This window comes from Stegastes partitus, unplaced genomic scaffold (assembly GCF_000690725.1).
Source record: "Stegastes partitus isolate 25-593 unplaced genomic scaffold, Stegastes_partitus-1.0.2 Scaffold1528, whole genome shotgun sequence".
Classification (NCBI taxonomy): Eukaryota; Metazoa; Chordata; class Actinopteri; family Pomacentridae; genus Stegastes; species Stegastes partitus.
The window spans coordinates 136,349-145,981 of NW_007579259.1; the positions used below are offsets into that span (position 1 = coordinate 136,349).

Here is a 9,633-nt window from a genome sequence, read left to right on the forward strand (position 1 = left end):
CCACCTTCACAGACTCATGCTCTGTGTTGGTGAACCCACCGTATACCGGAATACTAATAAACATCCACTACAGCAAACTTCACATGAGGACTATGAGTAAAATTTCTTCAACAAACCCAAAGAGGTCTTCGTCTGTTTTGGCCGTTTTTGCATACTTTTAGTTTTGTCTTTATATACCACATAGAAACATGTTCACCATGCCCATGTTTGGTATCTTTTTTTTCAGCACAACTTCACCCACAGTCATGGACGAAAGTATTGGCACCCCTGGAATATTTCCAGAAAATACACAATTCCTCCCAGAAATTGTTGCAATTACAAATGTTTGTGGTATACACGTGTTTATTTACTTTATGCGTGTTGGAAAAATTTACATAATTTTACACAAAACTCAAAAAAATGGGCCGGACTAAATTGTTGGCACCCTTTTAAAACTGTGGGTAAATCATTTTATTTCAAGCATGTGATGCTCATTTAAACTCATCTGTGGCAAGTAACAGGTGCTGGCAATATAGAAATCACATCTGAAGACAGTTACAATGTAAAAAAGTCAACTCAGCCTTTTTGTTGTGTGTCTGTGTGTGTCACACCAAGCATGGAGAAGAGAAAGGAGAGCTGAGAAGTGTCTGAGGACTTAAGAAGCAAAACTGTGGAAAAATATGAACATCTCAAGGTTACAAGACCATCTCCAAAGATCTTGAAGTTCCTTTGTCCACTGTGCGTCATATAATCAAGAAGTTTTTATGCCATGGTCAGCGAGAATTCTATGGCTAACTGGCGTGCATTAATTTCGTGTATACGCACACGTAGTTCGGCGAGTTAAATCACTGGTATTATATCACGCCGCTCTGGGCGTCACCACAGCAACGCGCAAATCAGCTGGCGCAGATCAGCTGTGTCTTGACATGTGAATGAGAGAAACGCGATAAAACATGGATTTCGAGGTTAATTTGAATATTTTTGGCCGAAACAAAACGTATGAAGAACGGGAAGAGGAGGAGAGCAAACGAGAAGAACAGCAAAAGCAACGACATAAAGATTTATACCATGGTCAGCGAGAATTCTGTGGCTAACTGACGGGCATTATTTGCATAAAATAGTCCCAAAAAACTGAGGCATTTTTAGCAAGTGGAACAACAAGGAGCCGTGCATTATACGGTTTGAATGCATGCAGCGGAGTCTAAAACACCACGCTCCTCGTTGTTCAATCTGCATATACCATGGTCCCACACAGCGAGCAAACACACAAAATATTTATTTAATTTATAGAGCTTGCGAAAAATGCGATATTTCAAGGTGGTTGGGCCTTTGGTTTACACGTAAACGAAGCTACAAGTCACCGAAAATGATCGTATCTGAAAACTGCAAAGTGCAGATTTTGAAAAACTCCGTCTTTATGTTTGCATATAGACAGGAAGAGAAGTAGTTTGACGTCACAGTATGCGACAAAAGCATCATCAGCGTCATATGTGGTGCCACCCATGTTTATAGTTTTATTCAGAATTCTGATTGGCTGGCATGGCTTTATGTCGTTACACTGCCCCCTATAGGTTTGGCAGCTCATAGCAGCTCTTAACAACTTGTTTATGCGGGTTTGTGTAAAAAAAGTAAAAAAGCCAATTTTTTTGAAAACAATCTGGTGTGAACAATGTTATTTTTTAAGAGGTAGATCCGTTTTTGTAAATACCTGGCTATGTGTGAACGTGGCCTTAGAACCACCAGTTAACCTCAACATGTTTCTGGACTGTGGGTCCACGGACAAAACATTAAAACATCTCTGTGATGGTTGGAGTCAGTTATTGAGCAAAAACATCAAACTGGTTCCAGTTTGTCCACTGTGAAGACTTTCTGTTTTCTATCACACTAAACTGAATATCTGTGGGTTTGGACTGAACCACATATTTGAAGACGTCACCTTGAACTCTGACAGTGGGATCAACGTTTCTTTCTTTTTTACAGTTTTTAACATGTGATGAACTAAACTAGTGAAATAACTGAGAGCTCACCATGAAGATCCTCAGTGTGGATCAGTCTAATATCAGTTTAGTGTCACCAAAACTTTCACATCATTTTCATCTCAGCACACAAATAAAACATGATGTCTGACCTCAGAATCTCCAGGATGCAATCTGGACTCTCCAGAAAACCACACAGATGCTTCACTCCTGAATCCTGCAGCTGGTTATCACTCAGGTCCAGTTCTGTCAGATGGGAGGGGTTGGACTTCAGAGCTGAGGCCAGAGAATCACAGCTGATCTCTGACAANTCCCAACGTGGTGCCATTCTATAAAGAGGAGCCCTTTACTACAATATACAGAAGAAAGAAGTCAAACACAGAACTGATGATTCAATTCTGTGGCATCAGTTGATTATTTTGTACTAATCAAACAACACATATTATATTGACTACAACATACAAAAGAAAGAATAATCAAGCACTAACATTCAAGTTTGTGCCCTGAGATCTTGCAACATCACTGCTTCTCCATTAGAAGTGTGTATTTATTCTTGAGGTAAAAGTGTGAGCCTGTGATCATGAGCACAGTGTGGATGAATGAGAATGTCCAGCGACAAAGTGAAAGAGATGAATGTGTTTTAAGAAGTGTTGAGGCCATGAGAGGTTAAAGCTTGAAATTGACTTGTATAGGTGTGAAGGTTTGAGGTGCGTCCAGAATGAAGAGCTGAGAGTGTGAGAGTTGTGGTGAGCAGCTGTGAGGGTTGAGTGGTCAGAGGTTGTACATGGCGGTGTCTATGAGGCTTTGGTGGCGAGGAGTCTTTAGAGATTGAAAAAAAAAACAAAAGGCTTTGGACTCAGGAACTGAACTGGACACCTCCTGGTTGTCACAGAAATCCGTGAACTCTGAGCCCAGCAGCTCAGCTTCACCCTCAGAGCTGCTGTCAGCTGGAGAATCAGGAGGAGAAAGTTCTGCTCTTCAGAATCACACTTTAAGACTTTATGTGACTGGAAATACACAACGACTCGTGTGACGACAATATTTGACTCTAGAGTCACCAAAAAAGAAAAGAAGACAAACCTTCATTTCCAAATGTTTGTTTTATTGCATCCCAAATGGCAGAAAGACACAAAAGCTACATTTAAGAAGATCATTCATAGAAAGACTGTTTGTTTTACATGAAACTAACTTTCTGTTTTACTTGATGTGCGTTTGTTGTTTGCATCTAATTGATTCCTTCTTGTTTGTTTGATGTTTGTGCCGTAAATTGATTTATTTTTGTTTGCTTTCTTGAAGGAAATTTACTTTAGATTTCAGGGTGTTTAGCAACAAATGAACTGTTTTTAAAATGTATTTCTTTCAGTTTTTTAAAAATATTATTTTGAAGGTTTGTTTTGTTTTCTTATTCGTTTTGTCGTCGCAGTAATTTGACTGTTTTCTGTTTGTCTCTTCTCTTTCTTGCTGGTTTTCAGTGAACTGACTTCATTTCGTTTTTTTTTCTTGCAGTAAATTAACTCTTTTTGTTTGTTTTAGTTTTTCACAGTAAATCAACTTTATTTGTTGTTTTGCAGAAAATTGTTTTTTTCTTGATTTTTCTGCCCGACATCGACTCTTGTTCTTTGACGTTTGTTTTGTGTTTCATTGTTTTGAAGTAAAAATATTTAGCAAATTAAACAATATTTTGGCAATTTCAAGTGAGGAAATCGTGACAGTTTACTTCACATTTGTTTTTCATCCAGACAGGAGATAAAAATGTGCGTTAACTTATTAAAATCTGTGCTTCAGTTGCTTCACATCCGTGAGTCACATTAAGGTCCATCACCTCCATGAATTCTGCTGAATTCAGCCTCACTGAGCAGACTGGACCGTTTCCATGCAGAGAAGAAGGAAGTATTCTGGGTTATTCTGTTTACAGCCTCCTGCTGTGCGCTGATGGTCAAGCCGAGGCCGGCGGGCCGCGCAGAGGCCCTGCGGTGGAGGTCAGATGTCGAGGAGAGTCTGTGAGTCCGTCACTGCAATGCTGGTCTGTTAGACACTGAAAGAAAAGAAGTGAGACAGAAAGGAAGGAAAAAAACACTGATGTCAAACAGTTACCAGCTAAAAACATTGTTCTAATGCAGAGCGATGAAAACTAAAAGTATTCATTCTGTGAAAAGCAGCACTGTGACTGCAAAGGATGGAAAAGTTAATAAACGTATTTCATCAGTCAGCAGCATCTCAGTGGAGTCGCTGCACACTAAATATTCACATCCAGTCAAACTGTAGTTTCTCTGCCTGCCGTGGTTCAGAAAAGGGTCGAAGCTGGACAGACAAAGGGAAATAAAGACGCAGTAAACCAACCAGGAACAAGCTACTGAATGCAGAAAGACAAACCTGTATGACTGTAACGTCTATTTGACACTTTGCTTCTGTTGTTGGGTTTGTCAGCTGCTTGGAGATCAGCTGCAGCGCTGAAGTGATCAGTTTGTGGAACTCGGCCGTCAGGCTGCAGAGCTTCTTCCTCCAAATCTTCTTCTTCTCTTTGCATCAACGCTGCAGGTGAGCAGACACACACTGTTTACAAAAGCTTCTTCTGGCAGTTCTGGAAATTTCATTCTGCAGCATCGACTTTTATTTGTGTCCAGGTGGTTCTAGTTTTGGCTCCTGATCTCNAGGTCCAGTTCTGTCAGATGGGAGGGGTTGGACTTCAGAGCTGAGGCCACGACTTCACAGTGACTCTCTGAGAGTCCACAGTAAGAAAGTCTGTCATGATACATAGGAGAAAAAAGAAAATATCAAAGAAGACACTTTATATTTCCTTCATGCATTTGATGCAGCAACAGCTGGACACGTCCTGTTTGTTGTTCTTCACATCAGAGGTTCAGCTGATTTGATATGAAACTGAATTCTCATCAGCCTCGCTCACACTCACAGAGTTATCAGGAGGACGTCTTGATTAGAAAAACATTTTCTGTCCACTGTTTCTACTCTGACTCAGGATGCTGTGACTGACTTTAGCTCAGTGAACATTTACAGGTAGAAAGATGATGTCTCTGCTGTGGACCTGCTGCTATCAGCTTCACCTCCATCAGTGGAACATTTACAGTCTGATGTCAAACGCCGCACAAATGAAATGGATCAGACCTGAACATCATTAAATATGAACATCAGTAAATATTCAGATGTGATGACAGACGACTGAGTCAACTTTTGTCCTCAACATTCTCTTGTTAGCTTCTGAAAGAGTAGTTCAGCATAAACAAAAGGAACAAACCAAGAAGGACAATTTATTTACAACATGGTGTCGTCACAAAGACGTTGTCAGGGTTTGTAGAATTAAAAACACAACACTAATCTTTGTATGTATAAAATCTGTGTAAACAGTTTGACTTATATCATTGTGCTCTGATAAATTCACACCTCTCAGCATTTCTTGCTGCCACTCTTCTCTGCAGCAACAAGACACAAAACACCTGCAAGTTTCTCTCTGAGGGAAGCTAAATATGAGGAAAGACAGAAAACTGGACTCTGGAACACGGCTTTCCTCTTCAAAATGAACAGCAGAGTTCAGAATCAATAAAAAGCTCCAAGACTCAGTTCAACACACGTTGTAGCCTCCATCTTTGTCTGATCAGTAGTTTACGGTGCCTCATGTCCACGTTAATACTGTTGTAGTGACATGACTGAATCACTTCCCTGATCTCAGGATGATCCTCTACCTGTGAAACCAAACCCCTGTTACAGCATTAATATTATCTCATCATTGTCACGTGTGGCCACAGCAGCAGCTTCAGCTAAACGTAGATACTAAGTTTGATTGATCAGAATTATTGATCTACCCAGCACGCTGCACAAACAACTTCAGTCTTTAAGACACACAAAACCTGAAGGTACACACAACACTTATAAAAAGAACAAGTACAAAGAAATTCAAGAAAAACATTGCAAATAAGAAAAAGAACAAAAAAAACCCCCAAAAACAATATATATCACTGACAGCAACAAATTATAAAAGTTCAACTCATCTTCGAGGTGGAGGAATCTGCCATCAATGAGGTGAATAAAATCAGGTAAAAGCTGTTCATACAGTCAGGTCCATAAATATTTGGACACTGACAGTTTTCAGCGTTCTGGCTCTGTACACCACCACAATGGACTTGACATGAAACAACCAAGATGTGCTTTAAGTGCAGACTTTGTCATCACTTCAGTGTGTTGACTGAAAACTGTCACATACTCCAACATGTTGTGATGAAGTGATGCTGTGATAAAACCTGGACAAGAACCTCTGCAGGTCTTCATGTGTTTCAGCAGGTCTGCATGTTTCCTCCATCAGACAAAGGAAGAAACACAACAGGGTGGCTCAGTGTCGACTCAGAGAAGGTGGCTGCTTGACCATCTCACAATCTGTTGAAATGTCGGAGGAATGACCTTTGGCATCTCAAAATGACATCTGCCCATTTTTTTTAGCTGAAATTACAACATTTTCATCATTTCTTTACCCAATAAAAATGTTCAATAAAATCTCTTGTGAGTTGGAGATTGAACAAGATGACACTTTCAGATGTCTGCATGTCTTGAAACATTTGTCCCAGAGTCTTCACATTTTCAGGAGATGTTCAGAAGTTTCTGGTGAATGGAGAAAATGCATGTATACCTTTGTTTGCTTTTCTTTTCTCAATAAAGAAGGCCTCAAGTTGATTAGTCTTTAATCAATATGTTTGATTAAACAGATGAAATATTTTAGCATGAAGACATTGAAACTTTCCACACCAGTAGATGATACTTCCATCTCTTAGTGTCCTAAACTTCATCAGCCTACCCAGGATTCAAGACGTCCATCTGGCTGTTTGGATATTGATTATTATTTTAACCTGTGTCAGCTTTGATAGGCCACAACTCCCATTTCTACTCACATATAAAAGCTTTCTAATCATTATTGATGTCATTCAGATATTATTCTCATAATAAAATTGATCAGATAGATCCAAAGTATTTGAGAAATATTTTCCTTCTTTTTTTGAAAATCCACTTCTTTTTTTTGCAATTGTTGAACAAATCCTGAATCTGAGAGGTCTTAAGCAAAAAAAAAGAGTCTTGATTGATGAGATCTGTTCAATCAAGAAATCACTTCAATAGAACCTGTCTGACGAAATGAAGTCGGCCAAAAGATCTCAAAAAGCTGCAACAAAATGCCGCGATCCAAAAGAAATTCAAGAACAGATGATAAATAAAGTAAGTCTAGACAGGGTTACACAGCCATTTCTAAAGCTTCAGGACTCCAGAGAACCACGCTGAGAGCCATTATCCACAGATGGAGAACACATGGAACAGTGGTGAACCTTTCCAGGAGGCCGGCCGACCAAAAGGACCCCAAGAGCACAGCNCATTGATGGATATTTAATCACATAAAGTAAATTATTATAAGGAAAGTCATCGCTAATATTTGTTTCAAATATGTTGTTGTCTATAAAATACACTGGACATAAATACACAATGGCTGCATAGTGAAATATATGAAGTACATCTACATACAAACATCATATTTATGTGAAAATGTGTTTACTCACCTTCTGCAGAGTCTAAAACTAATGAGATCTTATAGTGATGTATCAGTTAAAACAGGGTTTGTGTCTCCACAGGTAAGGACACAGGAAAGGACACAGGTAAGGACACAGGTAAGCCACCATGAAAGGTTTTGCTCAGCGACCCACAAACTCAGCAAACTGAACTTGTTCACATACCAGACAATGTCTCGTTCCCTCAAAGACTCTGGAGGATAGCGCCGCCTGATGGCTTGCAGGAGGCACAACTACTGAGGAACAGAGCAGCAGAGTGGTACACAGCCAGAATCAACGAGCCTGTGAGCCTGAGCTCAGGGCAAAGAAACCGTGACGTTACAGATACCAATCTCTCACAGCAGAAGTGACGCAAAAGTCATGTGTAAAAAAAAAACAGACAGTGGTGAGGCCCGCTTGACTTGTAACTGGTGATTTGTCTGCATTTCCAGCACTTGGAGCCAAACACTGAGACTTTTCATCTCTTAATATCTTTGTATGCATCAACAGATCTTTTTACACATCGACAAATCTCACTACAGACACACAGATTGAGATACAGACACACAACTCTCCCCAACAATACCCCATATCTCTGGATCTTTTTGGACTCAACTGTATTTATCAATCAATCAATCAATCAATCAATCAATCAAATTTTATTTGTATAGCACTTTTCATGCACCACAGCAACGAGACACAGCATTTACAAACATTACAGCATTTAAAAAACTTTACATTTAAAAATATTGTAAAAGAAAACCCGTCCCTCCCACCTTCCATGCAAACACACACACACATATGGCAAATGCAGTCACACACACACACACACACGCACACACCACTAGACTAAAGGAAGCATGACATGACACTGAGGATTGTGGGGAAACGCTACCATTGGGGCCGTCCACACCGGGAGGAGTCACAGACCATGACCACTGGGGGCGCCGGCACCCGGACCCCCCCNAATAGTTTTTTAAATTTCATAAAGCATTGTAAAACATGTTCTGAGTGTCAGTCAGTTCTTGTCCTGCTGTGAAAACAGTCTATCATGTTGTCACCTTCATGTTCCTGCTCTTTATTCCACCTGCTGCTTTTTGTTCCACCTCAAACCCAGCTGACATGTTTGCTGCTTCCTTTACAGTTGCTTTTCTCGCTGACTGCCACCTGTCACACAAACTGTTTCTGCCTTTTCACCTTTGTTCTTCCCCCCACATGCTTTGACCATCGTACCAGCGCTGTTACAGTGCAGAGCTGCCAACATGAAGACAACCAGAGGATCCAGGTCTGGACCAAGCAGAGTTACAACAGAATCAAGCTAAAAGGTAACTCTGTGAGGATGCACACCGTCACAGCACTAGTGTCTGGAAGGTAACACCTCGTGGTACTTCAAACAAAGAGGGAAAAAGCTAATGTGAGGAAACCAAGAACCACGAGGAGGAAGCTCAGATGGAAGCAGGAGATGGTCCACATGTGTTATGGACTAAATGGATCAATCCAAGACTGAGGGCTGATAAACTCCATGACAGCAGGACACACCAGTGCACAAAGAGACGCTGCAAAACAACTTGAACTAAAAAAAAAAACATGGAAGCTGTGCACCGTGTGACTAAAGCTAAAACTACATCTGCAAACATTTTGATCACTGATGAATCATTTCAGTCATTTTTCAGCACAAACACTGAAATAAAGTGAACTATGTGCACATTTTAGCTTCAGAACAGAAGATCTGCTGGATTTTCTTTCTCCTTTCATTGGAAACTGAATATCATGATATTTTTGGACTTCTGGTCAAACAGAACATCTGCAGACGTCTCCTTTGGCACAGTGATGGTTTGATGTTTCACTGATCTGATGATTAATCAATAATGACAATACTTGTTATTTTCCTGCATGTGTTGACATCAGTTCCTGTCTAAAGCCTACAGAGACCTCATTAATACCTAACTGGAGAAATAACCAATCAGAGTGAACTACAGTCCAAACACCGTGTTTCACTTTAACCAGAGAAAAGATTGTCAGGACGACAACAACAACAACAACAACTGAACAATGAATCGATTACAAATCAAAATTGCAATTTAAAACAATGTAGTTTAGGATGTAAGTTAAACCAGGGGTTCTCAACTGGTGGGTCCTGT

At 40.1% G+C, this 9,633-nt stretch overlaps 1 long non-coding RNA gene across 2 annotated transcripts in view; it reads right to left on the minus strand.

The window, feature by feature from the left end:
• Nucleotides 1-3,643: 3,643 nt before the first annotated feature.
• LOC103371120 (uncharacterized) overlaps nt 3,644-9,633 on the minus strand; it is an 11,019-nt gene continuing 5,029 nt past the window's right edge. Inside the window, exons 2-3 of one of the 2 annotated variants that reach the window (XR_520927.1) lie at nt 4,329-4,487; nt 3,644-3,990 (exon numbers count right to left, since the gene is read on the minus strand). This is a non-coding gene — a long non-coding RNA (uncharacterized LOC103371120). Of the gene's footprint in view, nt 3,991-4,328; nt 4,579-9,633 lie in introns of those variants that run through there. The other variant, XR_520926.1, reaches the window with a different exon arrangement.